This window comes from Chenopodium album, chromosome 7 (genome assembly GCF_948465745.1).
Source record: "Chenopodium album chromosome 7, dcCheAlbu1.1, whole genome shotgun sequence".
In the NCBI taxonomy this organism is placed as follows: Eukaryota; Viridiplantae; Streptophyta; class Magnoliopsida; order Caryophyllales; family Amaranthaceae; genus Chenopodium; species Chenopodium album.
In genome coordinates, this window is record NC_137840.1 from 30541822 (window position 1) to 30557023 (window position 15202).

The window sequence follows — 15202 nt, forward strand, 5'->3', positions numbered from 1 at the left end:
AATGGTACTTTTTATGGTTACAGTGGTACATTTTTTGTACTATTATGCATGTATATTGTACCATTAGATCTTAGTACTACTATTATATCTCACAATGGTATAATATTTTGATGTACCATTTACATACTTATTTGTACTATTAGCATAATATTTATACCACTACAACTTTTAATGGTACTATTTACCTATCAAATGGTACTTTATGCTCCAACTACAACTTCAACTTTATTACTACATTGCCATCCTACATGCAATGTTTGCATATATATAGAAACTATGCGCCAGACCTTGTTGCATCACGTGTTTTCATCATCAAATAAAAAGAAAAACAAAGAAAAGAAAAAAATAATAAAATAAGGAAAATAAGGAGATAAGAAGAAGTTAGGCGTGAAATCAGTAGAAGACCCAAAATAACAAAGAAAAGATAATCTCCAAATTCCACTAATCTTGCAACTCCATCTAAATCCTTCGGTGAGCAGTATGATGAATAGATCAGATTCACATGATAGAGTTTTGGCCAATAAAAATTTGCAAATTCAGACAATTGGTTATAAATACAACCCGTATTTTTCCAATAAAACAGACAATTTAGCCAACAATTATACAAAGAGTGAGATAGTTCGAGTGACTCGTAATTGGACAATTTGAGCAGAGAAGATAGCCATTGCAGGGAAGCTTAGTCTCGAGTCCAAGGTTGATCGAGGACGAAGGTGAATTGCGGGTTCGAAGCCGGGTTTATCCGCATGTTCTTGGGAGTATAGTTAATAAGTCTTCTTACTCAATTGTTCCACTTTACCGTTGTTTTGGATTATTTCTGCTAAGTTCAATTAATTACTTTGATTGGATTATTGGTGTGATAATTTGGTAGTTGATTTAATAATCTATTTGCATAATTTATTTCAACTTACTGATTATTTAAATTTGCTTATCTTAATTATTAAATTTGCAATTCGGCATTGATTGTTATCTTTCAAGTTGTTAGTTGTGAATTATTGCTATCTATATGGTTTGGCTTAGTCTGAATCGTATAGAAGGGTAGTCTCTAATTTTAAATCGAGTCTGCGATTACGGTTTGATTTAAATTAGAAAGCAATTTCAATCTAATTAATCTGAAATTTAAGTGATTAGATTAGTTAGGACTAATGAGGTCTCCTAGATATTAATGCTGCCAAGACTGATTCATGCTAGTTGCGACCATACTTGTGTTAATTAGATTGGTTTAGAGTCGATTTCGGCTTATTTCGGAATTGGTTTCAAATAAGGGAGATAGGGAATCTTTGTTACTAAAGTCTCTACAGTTAGTCTAGTAATTAATTTGATTAATTGTGCAAGGCCTATTAATTATAATCACCAATTGTTTAATTTGAGTAAAGTCATGAATAGAGTTGGTTAAGAGTGTCATCAATTGTATATAGTACGTAGTTTAGATCCTATTTTTTATAGTAGTATTAGTTGACTATTATCATTTAAACCCCCCATTCTCATGTATATAGTGTAAATATAGTTAACGTTTTGAGTTGATTTTGAGTTTTAGAGTTATTAATCTCCTCAAGGGTTCAACCCTTACTTACCCTTTTTACTAGTTGTTAATATTTTTGAGGTTTAAGTTAAGGTAAATTATTAATTAATTTTATACGGGAAACGACACGTATCAAATTTTGGCGCCGTTGCCGGGGAGATTATTTATAATGTCCTATAAATTCATGGTTTAATTAATTTCTGCTTATATTGTTATTTGAATATGTGAAGAACTTGTATATATTAACTGCTATTTGAGGTTGAATATTTTAGATTCTATTAGTGAGTTATTTCCATGCATATCATCAGGTTTTCATGATAGTTGAAAGTCGGTCTTAGTAGTGTATGTCTGCCTGTATTGAATCAATCAAGGAGTGCCTACTTTTCATGACTTAATTCAATAAGCTTCATTGTATTTGTCAGACTTTTAGAGGTTAGATGACTACAATTCTTTTTTTATCTTGGTGGAGTATTTTACTTGTAAATTGATGAATGCTCAGTTAAGATTCTCATGTCCTGTTTCGAATATTCGATCAGTATGTTATCAAATAATATGAATGATTTAGCTAATTGTTTGCTGGTACAAGAATCTGTAATTTCTTTTCAAAATTAGCATAACTTATGGAAGTTAATATGACATGATAGGTGTACAAGTAGACAAGTATATGTCTTGTTTTCTTAACAACTTTTTGCATGATTTGTGCTTGTCCCTTGAAAATTGAACTGATTAATCTTATTACATCTAATGATAAACTAGTAACACACTTGTATTTTGGTTATTGGTATTCAAATGATGCTAAGAGTTATAATTTTGAGGTTATCTTCCACTAAGTTTCTGCTATTTATACTTTGATCTGACAAATAAATTATAAGTGGCATATACTAAACGTTTTATTTTCTAATGCAGCTGTATTAAACTCTAAAGGCAAAATAAATTTAAAAGACTTTGTGTTCATTTATATGCTGTATTGGGCTACTGTGTAAATGATAATCTAAGGTCCTGATGTGCATTAGTCATAATTTTGACAATCAGCAAGCTTAACATGTTGAATTTTGCAGCATGAGCATTCTGCCAATCTGTGGATTACTAATCTGGTCATATTATTACTTTTCAGATGTTGAATTGCTGATGTGCTACTGAAAATTTAGTATAATTTCTGCCAGATACATGACATTTAAAATTTCTTGTCTGGATAACTGATCTCATTACTTCAGAACTGCTAAAGCTATAATTCTTGCTTAGTTTAAAAAAAAAAAAAAAAAAAGAACTGACCAGAATATTATTGATAATTAGAAAGCCTCACATGTTGAATTTTGACAGGTGCATGTGTGATTGTATGCCTAATCCTAAATTCAGGAAAACCATTTTGCTAAAAATTTGTTGAAATACTAAACTGATATATATCTACTTGAGTAATCTTTGAGCAAAATTAGTTGGGAGAATTTGCACATGACAACCGATGATTTCATGAGATTGCTTGGTCGGGTTCATATAATTTCTTAGCTTGTCTAATGCTTATAAATTTCAGCATACTTACTTTCAGAACCACTTAATTAAACATGTCTTGTTTGATCTGAATATCTGATATCAGCCCTTGATTTTGCCTATATTTTAGTTCTGACCAGAAATTCATTTTCAACCTACGTTTATGCACTAATATCACAGGCTCATCTCTCATTAATTTATGTTTTCTATATAGGTGCATGTACGCGTATGATAAAGAAGCAAGACTTCAGCGCATAAGAGCATACATAGACTTGATAAATGGAGCAAAACCAGAGGAGCTTCTTCATATTTTCAGTGCTGAACCAACACTTGAATTGGAAGATCCATTGCCAATCAAATATAACAACATGGCATAACAGACATTGAAAGAACTGGGAGCCCCTAAAACAGGCGAAGATCCTCTCTGTATTGTCTTTCCGAAACTAGAGAATCCCTCAAACTGAACTCTGGTTTCCTTAATCTTCTCCCTAAATTCTATGGGAACGCAGGTGAGAATCCTTATAGACATTTAAAAGAGCTTAAAGTTGTATGTTCTTCTATGAATCCCGGAGGAATAGAATAGGAACATATTAGATTGCATGCTTTTCTTTTTTCTTTGCAAGATCCTGCCAAAGAGTGGTTATATGAGCAACTTCCATCTAGTTCCATTAATTCTTGGGCAGAATTGGAAAAAGTTTTTCTTTAATAAAGATTCTTTTCTGTGAGTCATATAGGTTCTATTAGCAAGGAAATTTGTGGAATTAGAGAGAATAATAATGAGTCTTTATATGAGTACTGGCAACGTTTTAATAGGCTTTGTTCATCTTGTCCACAACACCAAATAAGTGATCAATTGTTAATTCAATACTTTTATGAAGGTTTTATACCTAATAATAGAGGTATGATAGATGCATCTAGTGGGGGTGCATTAGTTGATAAAACACCTACTGAAGCTAGAAAATTAATCTCTAATATGGCTCAGAATACACAACAGTTTAGTACTAGAAATGATGTTAAAAGAGTAAATGAAATTGATATAAGTGGTATTCATAATCAATTACAAGAAAATTCTCAACAAATTGTTACTTTGACTACTCTTGTTTCTAAAATTGCTAGTAATGAGTCTAAATCTAGAGTTTGTGGTGTTTGTTCTGATTTTTGTCCTACTTTACAGAGTGAAGATGTTAATGCCTTAGGGGGTTTTTCTAGTCAACAAAATAGGAAGTATGATCCTTTCTCGCAAACTTATAATGAAGGCTAGAAAGACCACCCTGATCTAAGGTATGGTAATAGACTACAATTTCAACAGTTTAATCAATTTAAGAAACATGGTCAACAAAACCCATCACCTAAAACTGCTAGCTCTTCATTAGAAGACTTGGTGAAACAGTTAGAAAACCAAATAAGATAGGTTCATGATCATGGTGTTAAATATCAAAAGAAAACTGACATTCACCTACATCACATAGACACTCAAATAGGTCAAATAAGCACTACTCTGAGTAAGTTGGAATCTCAACTCTCGAATAGACTTCGTACTCAAACACTTGTCAATCCAAATGAACATTGTTGTAGAAAATAATGAAGGAGAACTTGTCCCTACTAGAATTTCTAATGGATGGAGAGTTTGTATTGACTATAGGAAGCTTAATCAAGCTACTAGAAAAGATCATTTTCCCCTTCCAATTATTGATAACTTGCTGGACAATCTTTTTTCTGTTTTCTAGATGGTTATTCAGGTTACACACAAGTACCCATTGCCCCTGAAGATCAAGATAAAACCACTTTTACTTGTCCTTTTGGTACATTTGCTTTTAAAAGAATGCCTTTTGGTTTATGCAATGCTCCTGGAACATTTCAAAGATGCATGATGAGTATATTTTATGATTTGATTCAACAAGATATCAAAGTGCTAAAGGTTTAGAGGTTGATAAAGCTAAAATTGATGTCATTAGTTCTTTGCCATATCCTACATGTGTTCGTGAAATTAGATCATTTTTAAGACATGCTGGCTTTTATAGACGCTTTATTAAAAATTTCTCTTAAGATTGCTTCACCTTTATGTGCTTTGCTTGCTAAAGATGATGTTTTTTTACTTTAATGATGAATGCAAGAAATCTTTTGATGATTTAAAAGACAAATTAACAAGTGCTCCTGTGATTAGACCCTTTGCCTTTTGAAATTATGTGTGATGCTAGTAATAAGGCTGTAGGAGCAGTTTTAGGGTAAAAGAAGGATAAAGAGTCTTATGTGATCCTTTATGCTTCTAAATCACTAGATTATGTTCAATGCAATTACACTATAACTGAAAAAGAGATGTATGCTGTTGTTTTTGCTTTAGAGAAGTTTAGGCCCTACTTACTTGACACTTGTGTGATTGTTTATTCGGATCATGCAGCTCTTAAATATTTGTTAAAGAAGAGTCACTCAACACCTAAGTTGCTTAGGTGGATGCTTCTATTACAGGAATTTAATGTGGAAATTAGAGATAGAAAGGGTGTTGAAAACCCAATTGTTGACCATCCAAGTAGAATTGTACCCAAAGAGGATTGACCTTTAATAACTGAATTTTTTTCCCGATGAACAGCTTGCATCTTTATATAGTGTTGACACTCCTTGGTATGCTGATATTGTTAACTATCTAGTGACCGGAACATTTCCCCCTACACTCACTAAAGCTCAAAAGAATAAGATTATATCTGATTCTAAATATTATATGTGGGATGATCCATATTTGTGGAAATCATGTTTTGACGAGATGATTAGGAGATGTGTAGACAAACCTGTACATGCTTCTATTCTTTCTTTTTGTCATAATCTTAAAAGTGGAGGACATTTTGGTCCTCAAAGGACTGCTCATAAGGTACTTGAATGTGGTTTATATTTGCCTACTATTTACAAAGATGCATATTTGTTTTGTAAATCTTGTGAACGTTGCCAAAAGACAGGAAATCTGTCTAAAAGAGATGAAATGCCTCAATCTGGTATCCTTATTTGTGAAATATTTGATGTGTGGGGTATAGATTTTATGGGCCCATTTCCTTCTTCTTTTGGTAAAGTTTATATCATTCTTGCTGACGATTATGTATCTAAATGGGTAGAGGCAAAGACTGTTATAACTGATGATGCTAAAACTGTTGTTAAATTTGTTAAGAGTCATATTTTTAATAGATTTGGCATGCCTAAGGCCATCATAAGTGATAGAGGGACTCATTTTTGCAACAAAACCTTTGGTGCACTTTTGGAGAAATATCATGTAACCCATAGAGTTGCTACTGCATACCATCCTCAAATTAGTGGGCAAGCTAAAGTTTCTAACAAAGAAATAAAATCAATTTTTGAGAAAATGGTTAATACTAATAGGAAAGATTGGAGTCTTCGATTAGGTGATGCATTGTGGGCATATAGCTAGAACTACATATAAAACTCCTTTAGATATGTCTTCGTTTAGACTTGTTTTTGGTAAAGAATGCCATTTGCCTGTAGAAATTGAGCATAAATCTTTTTGGGCAGTAAAGCAATGTAATTTAGACTATGACCTTGCTGGAAATGAGAGGAAATTACAGATGCTTGAACTTGAAGAATTGAGGTTATATACTAATAGAAAAAATGCTATTTATTGGTAAGTGGCATATGTTATGTTAGTTACTACAAGAGTATTAGTGACTGACATAAATTATGCAGGTTACAAATAAATTTGAACTAGTAATTGACATAACTAAGGTCAGTTACAAATAGTAGGTCAAGGATAGACCGACCAATTATTAGTAAGGAACTTAAAAAAAAAGGCTAGTTACAAGTAGTAAGACAAACTTTATTAACCATATTACTTGTAATGGACTTCATTAAAGTCGGTTACTAATGCTAGTGCTAGATTGCTATTTGCTAGCACGAACTTCACTTTTTTTAAAATTAAAAAAAAAAAAATAAACAAATAAATAAATAAATTAGATGTAGCCTAAGTTCTTTATTCCTATTCTTTTTCCCCATTTCTTCACACACCCGCTCTAATGCTCCTCCAAAACTTCTCTAAAGCTTTTCCAAAACTCATTCATCAAAGTTTATCATCATGGTTTGCTCTCAATCTCCACCTATATTATGTATTTTTGATTAATTTAAAGCGACTATTTGAAAAAAAAAAAGACCTTACGAATTCTAGGGTTTGTGCTACTTTTATTTTAATTTAATGGAATATTTGGATTTTTACTGAGTACATGATGGGCGTCATAGGGTGTAGGGAATGGTGATAGGGCGGAGGAGATTGAGATGTGCGAGGCGGCGAGATAGGGCTCACATGTTGATTGGCCGCGCCTGAGTACGCGGTGAATTGTGGTGTCGCCGTTGGTGCAGGGCTGGAAGATTTGGTATAGCTCTTTATTTCTGCCAAAATATTTGATTATGATATATTTGCTTGTTTTTATACTTCTATGAGGAATTTGACTAATAATCACTATTAGAGAAACAAAATTAACTTACAGCTTCTGATTTTAGTAATTTCAAGCTTAAAAATTGCTCTAGTTTTAACAATGTAAGTTACTAGCACAATAGCATGTAGAAATTGGAAATTGTTCTTGTTCAGTAAATGTTTTGAGATAATATGAACTTATGGTAGACTAATAATGTTCCTGTTTAGATTAGAAAAGTCGATCCATGACTACTTCAATAATTATTCTCGTGCATTAAGTGTCAGCTTGATTTTGTGACTGCTTGGGAATTAAAGCTCGTCTTTTTCAGCAATATGATTCTGGAACTATACAGGTCTTCTTCTTTTCATTATTTTATTTACTATTTATGTAACAACAAACAGTTTGCATACTCATATTATTTCTTCTATTCATTAAGCTTTACTGTGAAATGTATAAACTTTCATAAGCATAGCAAGAAATTTATTTCAGGGCTTAAATAGACATTTGTGCCTTTCATTTAAACAAACAAGTGCAACAATTTCGACTCGGGTGATGGGTACATATGGTTATTGTGCACCAGATTATGCAATGACGGGTCAGCTGACTTTTAAATCAAATATATACAGTTTTGGTGTTGTTTTATTGGAGCTTATCACAGGAAGAAAAGCAATTTATAGCACAAAAGACGGGCGCGATCAGAATCTTGTTGCTTGGGTAAGATTGTTTTTTCATATGTTAGGTTGGTCTATTGTTACTTTAGCCTTTTGTTGCTTTCATGTGATTTGTTTTTGTTAGAGATGTTGCTTGGCTATGAAGCATTACCTTCCTGCTAACTTTAGTTGCATCTAATTCGGGTTGACCTTAGTCTAAATTGGCTGAGTATATTGATTATGTTTACATCAGCTTACAACTTGCTTGAGGTTCGATATTTTAGAGTTTGAGAGCAAAGTTAGTGATTATAATTAAAATCTTAGTCCATATTCGCTTACTAAATATGGAGTGTTATAATTAGAAGTTCCATGTCTTTTAGAGGTTAATGCTTTCCTTTAAATCCATTTATTATTGTCCATGATTTTATTCTATGTCAGGGTCCTGCTTTTACTGTCAAATCATGTGTTGTTTGAATCAGGGCTTATCTCAAACTATGGGCTGCTAGTGTCTGGCTTATGGAATATGGAAACAACAATTAAGCTTTGATAAATTGCCTTGAATTTTTGTGCATCTCTAGTAATTAGGTTGTATATTTACAATTATAGGTCACATGGCTGCTGTTGTGAAGCTCTTTTGGTAATTTACTAAGGTACCCAAAGGGCTTACCCAACCCGCTTCTCTATTGTGTTTGGTTCTAAGAAAGTTTGGGAATTCTTATCTGTTGCTTAGTCAACACTCAATATTTATCTCTTTTATCAACACAATTGGAATTGTTGTCTATTTGTTTGAAATACTGGATGTGCTATGATAATGCCCTATTGCAGATTTTTTAAAAACTAAGCTTCACCATACAAGGAGTGAGATAACTGTTCTAATTTAATTTTGTTGACACTGCGTTATATCTATCTGGCCTAGACTTGAGGCTGACACAAAGCATTCTGAAGTTATACAGACTGCATTATGTCACGAAATGTCATACGTAGCATGTAAAATCCCATCTGGAGATTAGCTCATTAGAAATATAGACTGTAAGACTAGTTCATCTTTGCTTAGTCTTATAGCAGACTTGATGCGATAGGTGTAAGCATGAAAAATGAAACTGTTAGATGACTACGAAATCAATTCAGAATAGACAATGCAAAATGCAACTCACGTAGTACAAAGCTTCCTCAAAGTCGCACATTTACAAGTGCAGGCTCATTATTTGTTTCCAATGATTGTATGCTCATTTGATTGAAATTTGAGCTACTTTAGGTACCTCCTAGCTTGTGTATGTAATAGATTGTGCTAGTTTGGACACCTAAAAGAAACTGAAAATTGAGCTAGTTCAGGCACCAAGCCATCTGCTACCCTATGTTTTTGTTGAATTTTATATGTGGGGTTTTGATTTCTGTATTGTTTATTTGTGACTAGTTTTGTCTAATAAGTGAAATTACGTGTTTTGATTTCTGTATTGAATTTATTTGTAACTAGTTTTGTCTAATAAGTGACTGAAGTTTTTCATGTGAGTTTTGATGCTTATTTTCTTTTATATCCCCTCAGTTTGATGCATTGACCATGTTGGAAGAGTTCACTTGGTGTCTTCTAAAACAACCCCTTTTTAATTTTGGCTTTTTTTATGTTTATTTTCTTTCCCATGTAGAATTTTGTTGCAATATCAAGTGCTTAGTGTGAACTGCTGGTCTGCTGCTATCCCATACAAAACAGTCAAAGTTGTGAAGCAAACACAGACAAAATCGACAAACTTGTCAAAATTTGAAGGTTGACCATTGTATCAATTAACTAACTAGCTTTTTTTAGTTATAGAGTATTATTTATTGTGAATTACGAGAGAAATATTTGTAATTTACAAGTGCATCAATTCAATATAATTTACAAGAAGTCGCTTATATTGGTTAGATTGATAGTTAATGTATTTTATAAAAGTTTATTAACAATTAATGGTCTTTACTTAAAAAAAATATATAAACGTAGTGTATGGGTGGTGGCAGTAGAGGAATTTGCTACTACCATTTTATATATTTATTTTTATAATAAAAACGCTATTTGTAACTGGCGTTTGGCTAAGCTAGTTACAAATAATACTTTATTTGTAACCGGCATAACTAAACACCAGTTACAAATAGTATGCTTTCTAACTTGGAAAAAAAGCCTATTTGTAACTGGCGTTAGGTTAAGCCAGTTACGAATAGTACATTATTTGTAACTAACATTAGCCGGTTACGAATAATTTTCACTAGTTGTAACGGTGGCATTCGCAACCAACAATGCCAAAATCTATATAGACAAAACCAAAGCCTTCCATGATAAGAACATAGCTAGAAAATCATTTCAGGTCGGACAGAAAGTTCTTCTTTTTAATGCTCGTTTGAAATTATTTCCAGGAAAATAGATGGCTTGGCCCTTTTGTTGTTACTAATGTTTTTCCTCATGGTGTAGTAGAAATCACAGATTTTGATACCAACAAAAATTAAGGTTAATGGTCACAGGTTAAAACCATTCTATGACCAAGCTTATGTGACCATGGTTGAAGACATATTCTTCGAACAAGCATGAAGAGATGAATGTCGAGCCAACGAATTAAACTAAAGGCGCTACTTGGGAGGCAACCCAAGGCTATCTTTGTTCTTTCCCTAGTTTATAAACTATTGTTTTTAGTTTTGATATTTTGTTTTACTGTTCAATTCTGCCATGTCAGTTTTATCTTTTTCTAGTTTGTGTCTATGAGTCATTAAACTTAGAGCCGTTAATATTTCAAGAACAGATTACTTAAGAGTCTGAGTTATGCTAACGATTCTGTCTCATTTTCTCTTTGTGCATTGCTGCAGCCATTCAATTTAGCTAATAAGCAGACAGACTTCCTGCTACCTTGAGCTCTTATTCAATAAATGGTGCAACTATCAGGTATGAAGAGTAAAAATAAATATTGAAAGACAGCAGCATCACAAACATTTTGTAAGCTCAAAGTCTACTACCTACTTAACCAGCTAAGTTTCTTCCTCTTTTTTGTCTCCATTTATTTTCCATTGAGGACAATGAAAGCTTAAGTTGGGGGGGGGGGGGGGGGTTATGTGAAACTTAGTTATGTCATGTTTTAGAGGAGATACTACCGAAAATTTATTTCTGCTATTGTATTTAAGTTGGCAGCATGCTTTATAAAAAAAATAAGTTTTTCAGTGAGGTTCCAAACCAATGAATATGAACTGTAAAAAAAAAAAAAAAAAAAAAAAGAAGTTTTCCTTTTTGTCACTATTTGACTTGCATTGGATCACTAAATGGTATATCCCTTCATTAACACTGTTTGTGGTAAGATGGATTGCTTTCTCTTTGTGCAATGAAACCCGAAAGGAGGGCCACAAACCTTGTAAGACTCAAATTCATCCACATTTACCCTCCTTGATTGCTCAAATTGGGACTTGCATTTTAGCTTCCTGAGGCCGATGACCAAGGTGTGAAAAAAATATGATAAAAGGCATATTTTTTTCTTGATTAGAGCTTTCAGAAATTTAGGCTTGTTATATATTTTACTTTGCAAATTATTCCCATTGCTTAGCCCTTTTGTGCCTAAATGTCCTATTTTTGGCTTGCCTACATTACAAACTTATGGCCTTTTACCCATTTTGTGCTAATTGGAGTATTATTATTTGAGTTGTGTTGTAAGTTGTTGAATGAAAAGAAAAGAGGGGAAAAGATTGTTTACATGAAAAAAAAAAAAAAAAAAAAAGTAGAAATATTATGAGTTGGAAAAAATCTGAAGGTTGAGAAGAAATGCAGACAGATACGAAAGTTTAAAAAAAAAAAGTATACAGTTACAATCTCATATGAGAAGGTTAAACTGTATCAAACAAAACAAAAAAAATAAAAAAAATAAAAAAAATTAGCGGTATAAGAAGGTTATCATTTGAGTCTGGAGTGTGGTTTGATATTCTAGTTGGAGTTGTGCATGATATTTATACTTAAAAAATGGCGGAGTTTTATTTGTTAAATGCTCTATTAGCACAACACTTTTATCACCACAATTCCTAATAATTTCCTACCCTTAACCTTAGTCCCATTACAATGGAATAAAAGTTCTTTTTGATTTTCCATACTATTGGTCTCCGAACGGTGGAGGGTTAGATTTTGTGCAAGTCCTAACGAGGGTCATCAAACCGAAGTGAGGCTCGAGCTAAATGGTTGAGCATCCCTAGGGTGGATTCAAACATAGGGGAGAGAAGCGGTAAGATTGATTGGTTAATGAAAGTGCAAAAGTCTTGTTTTGTATCATGGTCCTTTGCTGTTAATTTTGACATCAAAATAATTTGTGAAAGAAAATTCAGTTATACTTGACAAATAACTTATTCATCAATTGGTTTGGATTTTCACTTAATTATAAGCTTTAATTTTGATCGAGGACGATCAAAGACTAAGTGTGGGGGAATTTGATAACTGCAAAATATACCATAGTTTTAGTCCCTAATATTAGTCTTATAATCGTTTTCTATTAGTTATTTTATGAAATTAGTCACTTTAATATTTTTAGTTCTTATTTTATGTTAGTATTTTATTTTATAGTTTTTTTTATAATATTTGATACTTAATATTATACTATGTGTTTTTGGTAGGAAAGCAAGAGGAAAAGAAAGTGGATTTGATCAAATAAAAAGAAGTTAGCCCATTTTACTACTCCAAGCAACAAAAGCATCACATGTTTTCATCATCAAATAAAAAGAAAAGCAAAGAAAAGAAAAAAAATAATAAAAAAAAAAAGGAAAAGAAGGAGTTAGGAAGAAGCTAAGCGTGAAATCAGTAGAAGACCAAAAATAACAAAGAAAAGATAATCTCCAAATTCCATTAATCTTGCAACTCCATCTAAATCCTTCGGTGAGCAGTATGATGAATAGATCAGATTCACAAGATAGAGTTTTGGCCAAGAAAAATTCGCAAATTCAGTTTATGCAATTGGTTATAAATACAACCCGTATTTTTCCAATAAAACAGATAATTTAGCCAACAATTATACAAAGAGTGAGATAGTTCGAGTGACTCGTAATTGGGCAATTTGAGCAGAGAAGATAGCCATTGGAGGGAAGCTTAGTCTCGAGTCCAAGGTTGATTGAGGACGAAGGTGAATTGCGGGTTCGAAGCCGGGTTTATCCGCATGTTCTTGGGAGTATAGTTAATAAGTCTTCTTACTCAATTGTTCCACTTTACCGTTGTTTTGGATTATTTATGCTAAGTTCGATTAATTACTTTGATTGGATTATTGGTGTGATAATTTTGTAGTTGATTTAATAATCTATTTGCATAATTTATTTCAACTTACTGATTATTTAAATTTGCTTATCTTAATTATTAAATTTGCAATTCGGCATTAATTGTTATCTTTCAAGTTGTTAGTTGTAAATTATTGCTATCTATATGGTTTGGCTTAGTCTGAATCGTATAGGAGAGTAGTCCCTAATTTTAAATCGAGTCTGCGATTACGGTTTGGTTTAAATGAGAAAGCAATTTCAATCTAATTAATCTGACATTTAAGTGGTTAGATTAGTTAGGACTAATGAGGTCTCCTAAATATTAATGTTGCCAAGACTGATTCAATGCAAGTTGCGACCATACTTGTGTTAATTAGATTGGTTTAGAGTCGATTTTGGCTTAGTTCAGAATTGGTTTCAAATAAGGGAGATAGAGAGTCTTTGTTACTAAAGTCTCTACAGTTAGTCTAGTAATTAATTTGATTAATTGTGCAAGGCCTATAAATTATAATCACCAATAGTTTAATTCGAGTAAAGTCCTGAATAGAGTTGGTTAAGAGTGTCATCAATTGTATATAGTACGTAGTTTAGATCCTATTTTTTATAGTAGTATTAGTTAACTATTATCATTTAAACCCCCCATTCTCATGTATATAGTGTAAATATAGTTAACATTTTGAGTTGATTTTGAGGTTATAGAGTTATTAATCTCCTCGAGGGTTCGACCCTTACACTATTGTTAATATTTTTGAGGTTTAAGTTAAGGTAAATTATTAATTAATTTTATACGGGAAACGACACGTATCAATGTGTGTCTTTGTATGTTATGAAAGCTTATGCAGGAAAGTGGAACTAACTTAAGGGAAGTTAGCAATACGGCCTTTAGTTTCCCACACTTGATGAATTTCTTGTGGGGTTGTGGCTAGATGCTTAATAACCTTGAAAAAACAGGAATTTTTTATAATGTCAAGAGGGGGAAAAGAAGAAGCAAGAGAGTATCAAAAATTTCTCTAAGTATCAAAATTTTCAAACTGATATTGATGCTAGTAGTTCGTTAGTTTAGTTTTCTTTTATGTTCTGTTTTATTTGCTTTTCTTATTCTTGTTTTTATTTTGTCTTTAATTTCTGTTGTGTGTTATTTTTAGTCGATAAAATCAAAAATGAAAAAATACAACCTTTTGTTTTATTTAACTTTCTAAAGAGTTTGCTTAAGTATGTCATCATCAAAGAAGGGAAAATTAGTGAAGCTTAAAGGTTTTGATGATGATAGACTTAAAATCAAGCAAAATTTACTAATAAAGGTTTCTTTAAGTGTATGGTTAGAACAGGTGAAGTGGACCTTGGTGGTGGAAGAGTAACCTTATCTAAGAGGACATGAAGAGAATACCTTAAGAAGGTTAAACAAGATAAAAGAAGAGTTCCCTAACCGGAACTTAGTTCTCTAACAAGAATTATCTAAGTTCCTTAACAAGAACATTCCCTAACAGGAATTTGAAGACAGCAGGAACTTGATCCTGGTCTGCGTAAAGCCCAACCAATATTTTGAGTATAGAATAAACGGCGTAGCAAATTAGTTTAGTTAAGATTTTATCTTTTAGATATGTTGTTAAATATGTTAAGTAGGATATTGTAGACACCTAAAAATGTCTCCCCAAAACCACACCCGATGATGAACATCCTTTCACCGCCATTATTGGTTGGGTTGAGTATTTAATCTTGGAGTGCTTAAATCCATATTTTCATTTCATAAACCAAACCAATTACTAGCCCATTTCCCCAAACCATAACTTAATTTTTTCTTTTCGTGCCTTTAAACCCAAAATAATTCATTTCGTGTCCCTTAAAATCATTCATTTTGTGTTCTTTTTATAAAAAACGTTTAGTTCAGTATCTTTCAGTCGATAATC

General features: G+C 32.4%; 1 long non-coding RNA gene across 9 annotated transcripts; it reads left to right on the forward strand.

Moving 5' to 3' along the window:
- Window positions 1–323: 323 nt before the first annotated feature.
- Window positions 324–13355, forward strand: LOC145638981 (uncharacterized). Of its 9 annotated transcripts, none has more exons than XR_014114773.1 (6): window positions 324–760; window positions 3219–3513; window positions 7235–7368; window positions 7689–7762; window positions 7900–8124; window positions 9704–13355. It is a non-coding gene; the product is annotated as an uncharacterized LOC145638981 (long non-coding RNA). The 9 variants fall into 9 exon arrangements; XR_014114774.1 differs by having other exon boundaries at window positions 7695–7762; XR_014114771.1 differs by adding an exon at window positions 8667–8710 and having other exon boundaries at window positions 7235–8124.
- Window positions 13356–15202: the final 1847 nt, after the last annotated feature.